The 12,959-nt window shown below is 52.0% G+C and overlaps 1 pseudogene; it reads right to left on the bottom strand.

The window, feature by feature from the left end:
• LOC120395018 overlaps nucleotides 1-11,846 on the bottom strand; it is a 28,727-nt pseudogene extending 16,881 nt beyond the window's left edge.
• Nucleotides 11,847-12,959: the final 1,113 nt, after the last annotated feature.

Below are 12,959 nucleotides of genomic sequence, written 5' to 3'. Positions count from 1 at the left end.
ACTGATTACAGGAAACAGACAGCGCAGAATGTATTTACTAGAGAAGGCCAGAACCTGCAGCACAGCGCTCCCTAGCATCGTGCTGGGACACTGGGGTTGGTGCTGACAGCCAGGGGAGTGAGCACCCCCTACTGGGCCCCCACACAACTTCCTAGTTCCCACCCTGAGTGGGAGGGGAGAGTGCCCCCTGCACAGCTCCCGCAGCGCTCTGGGCTATTAAAGGGTTGTCTCCCCTGTGAGCACTAAGGGAACTAGCTCCTGCATAGCATGAAAGCGCTGTCAGGGCCCCAGCGCACGGCAGCATGAGACACACACCGGGGCCAGGCGTCACTCACAGGGGACAGCAGGGAGCTGAATCCTTCCTGAGCCATCTCCAGTTGGAAGGAGCTGCTGTTCTGGGACTGGGTGCCTAGGGGCAGAAACAGACAGACAGAGACGGGAGAGACCATCACAGAAGGTAAAGGCCCCATGTCCCATTCCCTGAGCCAGCCCTTCTCCCCACCTCGAGGCTGGATTGGATCCAGCGCCCCCTAGAGCAAAGGCCCTGTATCCCATTCCTCAACCCCTTGAGCCAGCCAGTCCCCTGCCCGGGTGTGTGTGTGTGTGTGTGTGAGGAGGGGGCTGGATGAGAAAAGCACCAGGGGTATTTAGGGAGATAGATTAATGGACACATGTTGGATGGAGAAAGAGAGAATATTTGGGGCTGTTAGGGACTTTAACCCCCGACAGTGAAGTTTGTTGTTTGACTGCAGAGAGACAGGCAACACCAGCAAGGTCTGATTAAAAGCTCTTTATTGACAAGTGCACGCATTAATAGAGAGCAGCTCGGCTTAGTATTAGCCTATATAGACAGTTTTATTACGTTATAGATCATTTACTTGAGCAACCCACCCCCCTTTGTCTAACAACTAGAAATTAGACACCTTTTAATATAGACGCATGCCTTGTCTTTACAGCATTAAATTGTTAATATTTTAACAAGCGCCAAAAGTTAGGAATGTAAGGGAGTTAAAAACACACCGAACACTAAACCAGGGCGTTAGTTAGAACTGTGGGATGCTTGTGTTTTTTATTAGTTCTTTAAACACTGTTTTTAACACAACACAGCTGGTACCAGCCCCTCACTTATTTTAACAGCAACAAAGAATCCTGTGGCACCTTATAGACTAACAGACGTTTTGCAGCATGAGCTTTCGTGGGTGAATACCCACTTCTTCGGATGCAAGACTTGCATCCGAAGAAGTGGGTATTCACCCACAGCTCATGCTGCAAAACGTCTGTTAGTCTATAAGGTGCCACAGGATTCTTTGTTGCTTTTACAGATCCAGACTAACACGGCTACCCCTCTGATACTTGTCACTTATTTTACTTTTTTCCAGGGCTTTGTGAGACAATGCTGCTTCTTAGTATTTTTTCACTCTGGGATTACCCAGAAACCTCTGTTAGCCTGACTTCAGTCAGGTGGGCATAACTGGTTTTGTGCTACATCTTTATTCAGGCCTAACAGGGCCTAGTTGAGCTCTGGATTCCCAGCTGCTCCCTGTCCCATCTCAGCCTTGAAAACCCATTTCTAGAGCCCCAGGGCCAGTGTGGCCCCTCCCCCGGCCCTGGTACCTTCGATGGCGAAGATCTTCTCTTGCAGCTGGCTCTGGATCCCCTGGAGGGCGTCGAAATTGTCCACCTGGAAGACGTGCTCGTTGGTGGGCTCAGAGGCGATCTCCTGAAGCTCCTGTTGGGCAGTATCATTGAAGAAGTCCTCGCCGACCTTCACAGAGTAGAGGGAGGTACAGGGGAGACCAGGGCATTGGTGTCAGTCACAGACAAGAGCCCTGGACCAACACCCACCCGCCCCGAGCCCTGCTGGGCCCTAGAGAGGCACTGCTCAGCCAGCGCCATGTGCCGCTCTGATGAGTGGGAGGCCGCTGGAGCCTGGAGTTTTGGAGCCTGCCTCATTTCAACACCGAGCTGTGTGGGTTGTATCAGCAGTGAGGACAGGGGTCTCCTTGCCATGGGGATTGTCAGCACTCTGGGCCCTGCATGACTCAATCTCCAGGGCATAGTGAGGGGTGAGTGCTGCACTGTCTCTGGGGGTTGCCTCAGGGCAAGGAGTGAAGGGCTGGGACCACCGTGCTAGTCTGGGTTGCGTGCAGTCGGTTCAGTGGTGGAGTCAGGCACCTCCCGGTCGCTGGCCCTGACAGAAGCAGCAGACAAAGGTCAAACAAGGTCCAATGGCTGGAAGCGGAATTTATACCCATTCTGATTAGAAAGAAGGTGTCAGGTTTAACCATGAGGGGAATTAATCATTGGAGCAGCTCACCACGGGCCGTGGTGGATTCTCCATCCCTAACAATTTTTACCTCAAGACTGGCTGGTTTTCTAGGAGATCTGCTTTGGTTCCAACAGGGATTATTTGGGGCAGTTCTCTGGCCCACAGGAGCTCAGACTAGATGGTTGCAAAATTCCCTTCTGGCCTGGGACTCTATGACTCTAAACCCGAGTTTGTTGATGTAAGGCTTACTTCAGCCTAACTCTGTAAGCAGCCTTGCTAAAATGTAGCTCCCACCCATGTAACATGTCCACCACACGGACTTCATAACTCCACGTCCGCCAGAGCCGATGTGCTTAGCTCAATGTGGTCAGGTCACTGCAGTGTCCATATAGACACTGCGTTGCTTATATAGCCTGGGGCAGGGGCGGCTCCAGACCCCAGCGCGCCAAGCGCGTGCTTGGGGCGGCATGCTGCAGGGGGCGCTCTGCCGGTCACCAGGAGGGCGGCAGGCGGCTCTGGTGGACCTCCCGCAGGCGTGCCTGCGGAGGGTCCGCTGGTCCCGCGGCTTCGGTGGAGCATCTGCAGGCATGCCTGCTGTGCTTGGGGCGACGAAATGGCAGGCCGCCCTGGCCTTGGGGCACTGGCTGTTGGCCCCAGGCCCTGGGGATTCAGCTGTCAGTGCCCCACCATGCCCCACCCTGACAGTTAAGTTGGTACAAGCACCCCGGTACAAGCACTGCTGACAGAAGAACGATCGTGTGGACATGAAAAAATGATTGAATTACTGAGGTGGCTGTGTGACAACGTAAGTTAAGTCAACTTAGGCCTGGTCTACACTAGAGGTGGGGACGATCTAAGGTACGCAACTTCAGCTACGTGAATAGCGTAGCTGAAGTCGAAGTACCTTAGCTCGAATTACTTACCCGTCCTCATGGCGTGGGATCGACATCCGCGGCTCCCCCGTCGACTCCGCTACCGCCACTCGCTCCAGTGGAGTTCCGGAGTCGACGGGAGCGCGGCGGGTAGTGAAGACGTACCCTTAATTTTGTCACCTAGACTTGCCGTTTATCAGGCTACTGAGGCTCATTTCAATCTCTTTGGCTCAGCAGTTTCATGGAGATAAATGTCAAGTGACTGACACCAGTTTGGGGAGGATCAGAGCTGTTGTTTGAGCCCCAGGTGTGTGCAGAAAAAACTTTATTAGAGCCAGGTAATTTTGCTGTTTAACTGGGAGGGCTGTATCTCAGGAGCCCCTTGTTCAAGTGACCCCAAATTTGGATCACTAATCCTAACCTGCTTCCCCACGAGGAATACCAAATTTCATGGCAATCTGAGTCAGCACATGGACCGTAGGGTAGGCAGAAAACCCAACCTTTAACCAGAAAGCTCTGCTCAACCTGAACAACAGAGGAGCTCCAGCTCTCTTATAATGTCACATGTTGACCCAGTTACAACCCAGGGTTATGTGGCACCTTATAAACTCACAGACGTTTTGGAGCATGAGCTTTCGTGTGTGAATACCCACTTCATCAGATGCAAGCGAAGCGGGTATTCACCCATGAAAGCTCATGCTCCAAAACGTCTGTTAGTCTATAAGGTGCCACAGGACTCTTGCTGCTTTTACACATCCAGACTAACACGGCTACCCCTCTGATACTTAATCCAGGGTCAGTTCTTCTCCCTTATCTGATGGGAACCTGGACACGGGCTCAGATCCATACTAGTTCTCCGCACAGCCGTGGCTCACCCCGATGGCGTAGCGGATGATTCCAGCACTCTCAGCCTCGGGGATGGCGTCTGAATAAGAAAGCGGGTCATTTAATTTCTTCCCATCTGTGATCACAATGAGAACTTTGGTGGCCTCATCCCGCGCCTCTCCCAGAGATGAACAGCTCCTCCCTGGAAAAGTGGGGTATGAAGAATGCATCTGAGGGTTTTTGATATGTAACAACACCTAGTGCTCGTCCACTGCTTTGGCATTACAGATCTCAAAGTCCTTAACAAAGGAGGTCAGTGTCCTCAGTTTACTGATGGGGAAACTGAGGCACAGGGCAGGGATGTGACTTGCTTAAAGTCACACAGCAACAGAGGCTCAGAGCTGGCAATAGAACCCCAGAGTCCTGGCTCCCAGCATTCCCACCCTGCTTTAACCTACTAGTGCCCACTCCCCTCCCAGAGCTGGGGATAGAACCCAGGGGTCCTGAGTCCCTGTCCCTTAGCTCCCATGTCCTTGCAGCCCATTCCCTGTGGCGTCAGTACCGGGAGCAGGGCAACACCTACACCACTTGCTGGATGGCGCTGGCCGTGCGCGTCGTTCCATTAAGCTGCTCAACCCTCTGGAGAAGTTGATCAGGGTCACGACTGCTCCTGTACTCTGAGAAGTCGAAGTGGTCTCTAAATCTGTGCGTATACTGCATGAGGGCGAACTGCAGGAGGAGATGGGGAGAAGAGAGAAAAACAACCCCAGAGGTGGAGGGTCAGAAAAGCAGGAATCGGACTCAGGGGCAGGTGGTCGGGATGTAGCTTGTTTTGTGGGAATTTTTTTCCTGGTTTTGCATGCAAAATTTCTTGCTGCTCCCTGCAGCACAGCGCCCCCTAGCGCCACACTGGGGCATTGGGGTCAGCCCTGACTGTGAGGGGCAGAGTAAATAGTCAGGGGTCAGCCTGTTACCTGCGTGTTGGTGCTGCGGAAACGCTTCATGATCTCAGAGAGAAATGTCTTCATCTTTCCAAAGTCCACAGGTTTGATGCTGCTCGAGCCGTCGATGAGGAGCACTATGTCTGTGCCATTTTTGGGGCACTCTGGTGGGGCCAGGAAAGAAATACGTTTGACTCCTGACTCAACTCCACAAACATGGAGAAAACCCGGTAAAAATTGCTAGACCAGACCAATGGGTCCATCTAACTTGGTATCCTGCCCCCTCCCTGCAACCCAGGATCAAGCCAATGGGCCCCTCTGTTGCAGTATGATCCCATCCGTGCCATTGAGGAGTCCTGAGCGTAGGGCATGACATGCACTGGAATGAAAAAAATACACCCCACCCCCATCCCCATCCCAGAGCTGGGACGGAACCCAGGAGTCCTGGCTCCTGGTTTCCACTCACATCTTGAATCAAACCAACGGACTCACCTAGCCTGCTATACCAAACCATGCGAGACCAATGGACCCATCTCCCCTCCACCTTCCTATGGCCCATGTACCCACCCATGACCCCAGAGCACAGGTCCCCCACCCCACCCCTGCGTCACCCCTCACCTGGCAGACTGTCCGGGATGCGCTGGAGCTGCCGGAGGCGCTGGTCCAGGAGGAAGCAGTAGCCATTGATGTACATGTTCTCCCCGCAGGCCCGGTGCACCGTGGGGCCGCACACCTGGGGCACGAGACAGCACGGGGTCAGTAGGTGCCCCTCTGAACAGAGCACTAAGGGTGGGGGAGAGAACCTGGGATCTGCTCCCTCCTATGGATATGCAGCGAAAGGCCCTGCCTGGGCAGGGGACCCCCTTAAGGCAGAGGGACCCACAAAGGAGCACACCTGGTTCCCACGCTCCTTACTATGGCAGCACCCAGTCACTGATGCCATATCAATGTCACCTGGTTGCCATGCTCCCTGCTACATTCACACACAGTTACTGTCACCATGGCTACAACCCAGTTTCAGTGCTTCCTGCTATGTCAGCTTCCTGCTTCCTTCCAGTCACTGTCACCATGGCAACATCAGCCAGTTGCCTCCATCCCTCACGACATCATCTCATGGTCACTGTAGTCAAAGTGAGGATACCTGGCTACCACCATTCCCCACTGCATCCTTGTGCCCCCCTCCAGTTATGGGAGTTACCAACAGCCCTCGCACAGTTGTCATGTAGTCCTGGGGATGTCACCCAATTGTCACCTCTGCATCATTGCTCCAGTCACACTGACACTGCCCAGTTACTACCATCCATGAGTAGCAGGGTTTGTAGGGGGATCTGTCTCCTGGAATGATGAGGGAGCAAATGTCGGACCCCAGTCCCAGCACCCATCTCCCCTGGGTGTGGTACCTACCAGGAACTGGGAGCCTTGAGCAGCCAAAGACAAACCGAGGGACATGTTCATGGCATCGGGGGGCCCTGAGAGGGGAGAGATGCAGACCAGGGTGAGCAAATAAACTCCATTCCCATCCCAGAGCAGAGGACAGAACCAAGAATTCCTGACTGCCAGCTCCCCCTGCTGTAACCACTAGACCCCACCCCCACCACTGGGGATAGAACCCAGGAGTCCTGACTCCCATCCCCACCCCCCGCTCTAACCCACTAGACCCCCCGTCCCTCTCAGAGCTGGTGACAGAACCCAAGAGTCCTGGCTCCCACCCCAATCCTATTGCAGCGCCCCACAGCACAGGGTGCCCCTACTCTCGATTTGGATCTCCTGGCAGCGTTTGGAGCCCGGGTCGCACTTGTAGACTTTGCCGATTTCATTCACGTTTCCTGTCTGCAGCGGGGCCCCGACGATCAGCCTGTGGGCAAAGAGCAGAGGGGGGCTAAGGAGATGCCCCATCACACCCAGGGGAGTGGGTCCTATGAGGGGCTGCCCAGCCAGACAAGCCCCTCAGCATTGGGCACGAGTCATGTGGGGCCCTGAGCCCACGTTTGGCCCTTACCCCCCAGCGCTGGCATTCCCGAACTGCACCACGCTCTGCCCAAACCCTGCTGCTGCCTCCTGGAAGGTGATGGGTCCCTCCACCTCCACACTGAATCCACAGCTCGGTGCCAGCACTGCAGGGGTTAAACAGTCACCAGTTAGCGCTTCCCCTATGGAGAACGGGCCAGTCGTTGGGGCTGAGGGGCCGGCTCCTTCTGGCTACAAGACTGAATTCAACCCCCACCCTGCCGTTCTAACCCAACAATTCTCACTCCTCTCCCAAGTCCAGGGATAGAACCCAGGCATCCTGACTCCAAGCTCCTCACTACCTGCTCCCTAGCCTTCAAGGGCTGTATTATGCAAATCATTCCCCACATTCATTTGCATAGCTCCAGACACGCCCACTTAAAAATAAATATCATGAGTGGAGCTAGTGCTGGTGAACGAAGCACTGGATTTGTCTTCATCAGCTTTACTGATGCTGATCCGTAGCGGGTGCACTTCCTGTAAAGGAGGAAGGGGCGTATCAGACTTCATGGACTGATAGATTCCAAGGCAGAAGGGACCATTGTGATCATCTAGTCTGACCTCCTGGTTAACACAGGCCAGAGAACTTCCCTGCATTAATTCCTGATTGAGCTACAGCAGATCTTTCAGAAAAATGTCCAATCATGATTTAAAATTTCCAGGGATGGAGAATCCACCACAACTCTTGGCAAACTGTGCCAATGGTGAATTACGCTTCCTGTTAAAAATGTATTTGCAGTCACAGGCCATGTCTACACTACCACTTACGGCAGCAAAACGTATGTCACTCAGGGGTGTGAAAAAAACATATCCCTGAGCAACGTAAGTTTTGCTGGCACAAGTGGTAGTGTTCAGAACGCTATGTCAGCAGGAGAGCTTCTCCCATCAACAGAGCTACCACCGCAAACAACCGTTGAGGTTGTTCAATTACATTGACCGGAGAGCTCTTTCTTGTCAGCATAGAGTAGCTACAGGAGTGATCTTACATCGGTGCAGCTGCATTGGTACGGCTGTGCTGCTGTATGCTCACTAGTGTAGACACGGCCTTTATTTGTTTAGCATCAACTTTCAGCCATTGGATCGTGTTAGCCCTTTATCTGCTAGATTGAAGAGACCAATATTAAATATTTGTCCTCCTCATAAGTACTCATAGACTCATGTCAAGTCACCCCTTAATCTTCCCTTAATTAGATTGAGCTCCTTGAGTCTATCACTATGAGGCAGGTTTTCCAATCCTTTCATTCGCCTTGTGGCTCTTCTCTGACCCCTCTCCAATTTATCAACATCCTTCATGAATTGTGGGCACCAGAACTGGACTCACTATTGCAGCAGGGGTCGCACCAGGGCCAAATACAGAGGTAAAATGCAATAGAACCTCAGAGTTATGAACACCCCTGGGAATGGAGTTTGTTCGTAACTCTGAAATGTTCGTAACTCAAACAGAACATGATGGTTGTTCTTTCAACAGTTTACAACTGAACATTGACATAATCCAGCTTTGAAACTTTACTATTGTGACAAAGTTCCTCCTCTGCCTTGGTGGGTCCTGTGCTTTTTGGCAGATTTGCTCGCCTCAGAGGTTCACAGCAGCCCTCAGTAACCTCATCACTGGCCAGCATGGGGGAAATGGAGAACAATCTCCTCAGTCTCTGTCCCACCTAGTGGGTCAGGGACAGGCTGGATCCCTTTCCAAATTAGACCTTCCCCTCTGGTGTGTCTGACAGACCAGGTCAACTCCTCCTGTGTCTGACCAGGAGTTAGGAAGATGTGGGGAACCCAGGCCCGCCGTCTACCCAGTTTCCAGCCCAGGGCCATGTGGATAGCAGCTGTCTACAATGTTCCCTGTATCAGCTGAGTGACAGCTACAACTCCCTGGGCTACTTCCCCATGGCCTCCTCCAAACACCTTCTTTATCCTCACTGCAGGACTTTCCTCCTGAAGCCTGATCACGCTTATACTCCTCAGTCCTCCAGCAGCACATCACCTCACTCCCTGCTCCTTGCACACTCTCCACTAACTGACGGGAGGTCCTTTTTAAACTGGGTGTCCTGATTAGCCTGCCTGACATAATTGATTCTAGTATGTTCTTAATTGGATCCAAGTGTCTTACTTAGCCTGCCTGTCTTAATTGGTTCTAGCAGGTTCCTGATTACTCTAGCGCATCCCCTGCTCTGGTCACTCAGGGAACAGAAAACTACTCATCCAGTGGCCAGTATATTTGCCCTCTACCAGACTCCTGTACCCCACTGGTCTGCGTCTGTTACACTCTGCAGAAGAAAAATGCAGCTTCCACTTTATATTTTTAGTAGTTTAATTTTAACACAGCATGGTACTATAATTGCTTTTTTTCTTTTTTCTTTTGGTCTCTGCTGCTGCCTGGGTGCGTACTTCTGATTTAAATGAGGTGTGCGGTTGACTTGTCAGTTCGTAATCCTGAGCTTCAACTGTAACCTCGCGATTCCTGCTTGAGATTCCCTAAACTCATGTCACACAAAAAACAGGCAGTGGATGGCAACACTGAATCCCTAATGCATTGGGTAGCTAACTAACTCCCCACCTCTGCCCGTGGGAGTGGCTGGGAAGTGGGTGAGTGGGGAAACCCCTCTCTAATTGGCTGATCTTTAACCTCCTGGGGAAGGGTAGCCAATCAGGGCCGCCGCAGGAGGCAAGCAGGGCTGAGAGGAATTGTGGGAGAGCAGTAGGGAGTGTAATAACCTCTCAGGGTGGCTCTGCTCTCCTCTCCCTCAGCCCTTCTGCCCTCTCCATCCCTGCAAGCCCAGACCTGGGATGGAGAGTCCCCTTGGAGCAGCCCCCTCCAGGCTGGGAGGAGGTAAAGACCCTCCAGATTTGCAGGAGGAGCAGATGTGGGGCAAGGGGGGTGTAGAATTGTGGGGCTGGAGGGTGAGGTTGGAAAATTGTGGGGCTGGCTGGACAAAGGGGGTGCTGAGAGGGTGGGAGCAGGTTCCCCTAATCTTCCCTTCATCCCTTTTTAGGACCCGTCTCCCAATGTGCCTCAAACTCCCCAGTCCCAGACTCAAATCTGTCATCCTCCTTCTCAGACCCCACAACGTGTGACCTCCCCCCGTGCCCTGAGAGGTCCCAGCTTCACAGGCAGCGGAGATGTGATTTTGAATCAGGAAGAAGCTGTGGTGGCTTTACAGCAGGGCCGTGCCCACGAACCGCAGCCCGAGCCCACATCTTACCAAGCCCACATGCTCCATGGAGAGGCAGAATCACACCTCCCCCCATCCCTTCCCTGAGACACCCAACAAGTGGCCACATCTCAGTGCCGGGTGAGTGAATCTCTGTACAAACAGCCCCCAGGCCCCATCCCATAGGTGGCTGCATCTCAGCGCTGGGCAAATAACTTCAGGGATTCCATGTCTGCAAAATATGGATTTCATGGGCATTATACCATGGTTTTGGTGTGGTATTTTCAAATAAAACAACTTCCAGAGAATGATAATTATAATCCAGTGTAAAAACAGAGCCCTCACCTGTGTATGCAAATAGATCCATACCAACTTTAGATCATGCCCTTAACTGTTCATTGCTGACTAACAGCCTCTTTTACGCTGTTCAGGTTGGCATTGGTGGCCTGTTTCACATATTTTAACAATTTCGCTAGCTCATTGCTCATTTGTGGCTACTACAGTCTCTCTCTGGCTCTGCACTGACATTTTTCCAGGTCCAAGCGCCCTTCATGTCCTCCTGTGAGCATGTCAGCTTGTAACATCTTCAGCACTACTGTTCTATTTCCTCTAAACAATACACCATCACTAACAGACAGTTCTGCTTTGAACTGAAAATGTGGCGTTGATCTGGTATGTCCTGACCATTGCTAGGCAGAGACAGGCTCCACCTAACAAAGAGAGGGAAAAGCATCTTCGCAAGCAGGCTGGCTAACCTAGTGAGGAGGGCTTTAAACTAGGTTCACCGGAGGAAGGAGACCAAAGCCCTGAGGCAAGTGGGGAAGTGGGATACCAGGAGGAAGCATGAGCAGGAGAGCGCATGAGGGAAGGACTCCTGCCTCATACTGAAAAAGCAGGACAATCAGCAAGTTATCATAAGTGCCTATACACAAATGCAAGAAGCCTGGGAAACAAGCAGGGAGAATTGGAAATTCTGGCACAGTCAAGGAACTATGATGTGATTGGAATAACAGAGACTTGGTGGGATAACTCACATGACTGGAGCACTGTCATGGATGGATATAAACTGTTCAGGAAGAACAGGCAAGGCAGAAAAGGTCAGGGACTTGCATTGTATGTAAGAGAGCAGTATGACTGCTCAGAGCTCCTGTATGAAACAGCAGATTTGCAGAGTTGCAAACATTGCATCCACTTCACATCTGCTGGACCTTCCCTCCCTCTTCACAATGAGGACACACGTCCCACAGAGAAGGGGCGTCACACCTGTGACCCACTCCCATCCCAGAGAGCCTGGGGGAATAGAACACAGAGGGAACTGAACCCAGGAGTCCTGATTATCAGCCCCCCATCCCTTGTCTAAGCCCCTAGAGCCCCATTCCCCTCCCAAATCTGGGGACAGAACCTAGGACTCCTGATGCAGAGGCCCCTGCTGTAAGCACCAGACCCACCTCCCTTCCCGCGCAGAGCCAGCTGGGGACAGGACCCAGGAGTTCCAAGTGGCCAGCTGCTTCGTTCCCCCTGCCAGACGGGTACTCACTGGGCACCCATGTGGAGGAGTCCAGCATTTCCCAATCCCTCTGGCTGGCACTTACCTGCACACAGGTAGAGGAGCAGAGGCAGGGGGTCCATCCTGTGCTGGGTGAGAGGTGTGTGTAGAGCAGGGAGTGAGAGATTCAAGGACGCTGCCTGGAGAGGAGATGGCTGAGTGCAGAGGCAAGAGATGTGATACCTGAAAAGAAAGAAACACTGATAAGGGTGGAGGCGGGGACTCAGGGTGTTATAGGGAGGGAGCAGAATGGAGAAAAGAAAAAGTCAAGGACACTGAGACACCCAACTTGTCAGACACACACGCAACTACATGGAGACAGGCGAAAAAACAAAAAAGACCAACCACGTACACCCTGAATTCCCCCATACCCTTCTTCTCCGCTCCCATCAGTGGTCAATTAGTTACATGTGATGTTGCTAATTTAGTCATTTTCCATCCTCCCCCCTTTGTAAATTCAAACACCCCTCTAATTTCAATTATTGGGGAAAATACTGTGAACACATTTATCCTGAGACAAACATACACAACTAGACAGACATCCATACAACTACCCTGAGACAGACAGAGACACAACCAGAGAGACAAACACCCCTTCTCTGAGACAGACAGACACACAACTACATTGAGATAGACAGATACACAATTAGACACACAACTGCAGTGAGAGACACACAGAGCTAAACAGACAGACAGACACACAGACTACTCTGAGACAGAGACAGACACATGACAATATTGAGACACACAAATTACACACATAAAACAATACTAAGTCACCCAAACACACACACACACAATGTGACACTGAGACAACCAGACATGGACAGTCACAATCCAAAGCTCTACTGACAGAGAGACACACAAAAACCACACAGACACTCACTCATACACCCCCGCACTGAGACAACCACACACTTTTCTTATCTGATTACTCTCGTTATAGTTAGTATGGCAACACCCATTTTTTCATGTCCTCTGTGTATAGATATCTTCCTACTGTATTTTCCACTGCATGCATCCGATGAAGTGGGCTGTAGCCCACAAAAACGTATGCTCAGATAAATTTGTTAGTCTCTAAGGTGCCACAAGTACTCCTGTTCTTTTTACTGATACAGACTTAACACGGCTACCACTCTGAACCCTATAGAAACGGCATCACAGGGACTGTCCCTCATGGGCTTCTCCGTGCTGACTGCAGCAATTTCCCCAGTCAGGGCACCCGCTGCCCTGGGTTTGGTCCTTGCAGCCAGGACCAAGCTCTGATTGCAATGGGATCCCCGGAGAGATTTCTTGCCATTGTGGCTTCCCTGATGTGACGAAGTGGGACTGTTCGTACTGGGGGCT

This window comes from Mauremys reevesii, unplaced genomic scaffold (assembly GCF_016161935.1).
Source record: "Mauremys reevesii isolate NIE-2019 unplaced genomic scaffold, ASM1616193v1 Contig9, whole genome shotgun sequence".
Lineage (NCBI taxonomy): Eukaryota > Metazoa > Chordata > Testudines > Geoemydidae > Mauremys > Mauremys reevesii.
This window is presented reverse-complemented; position numbering and strand designations above follow the sequence as displayed.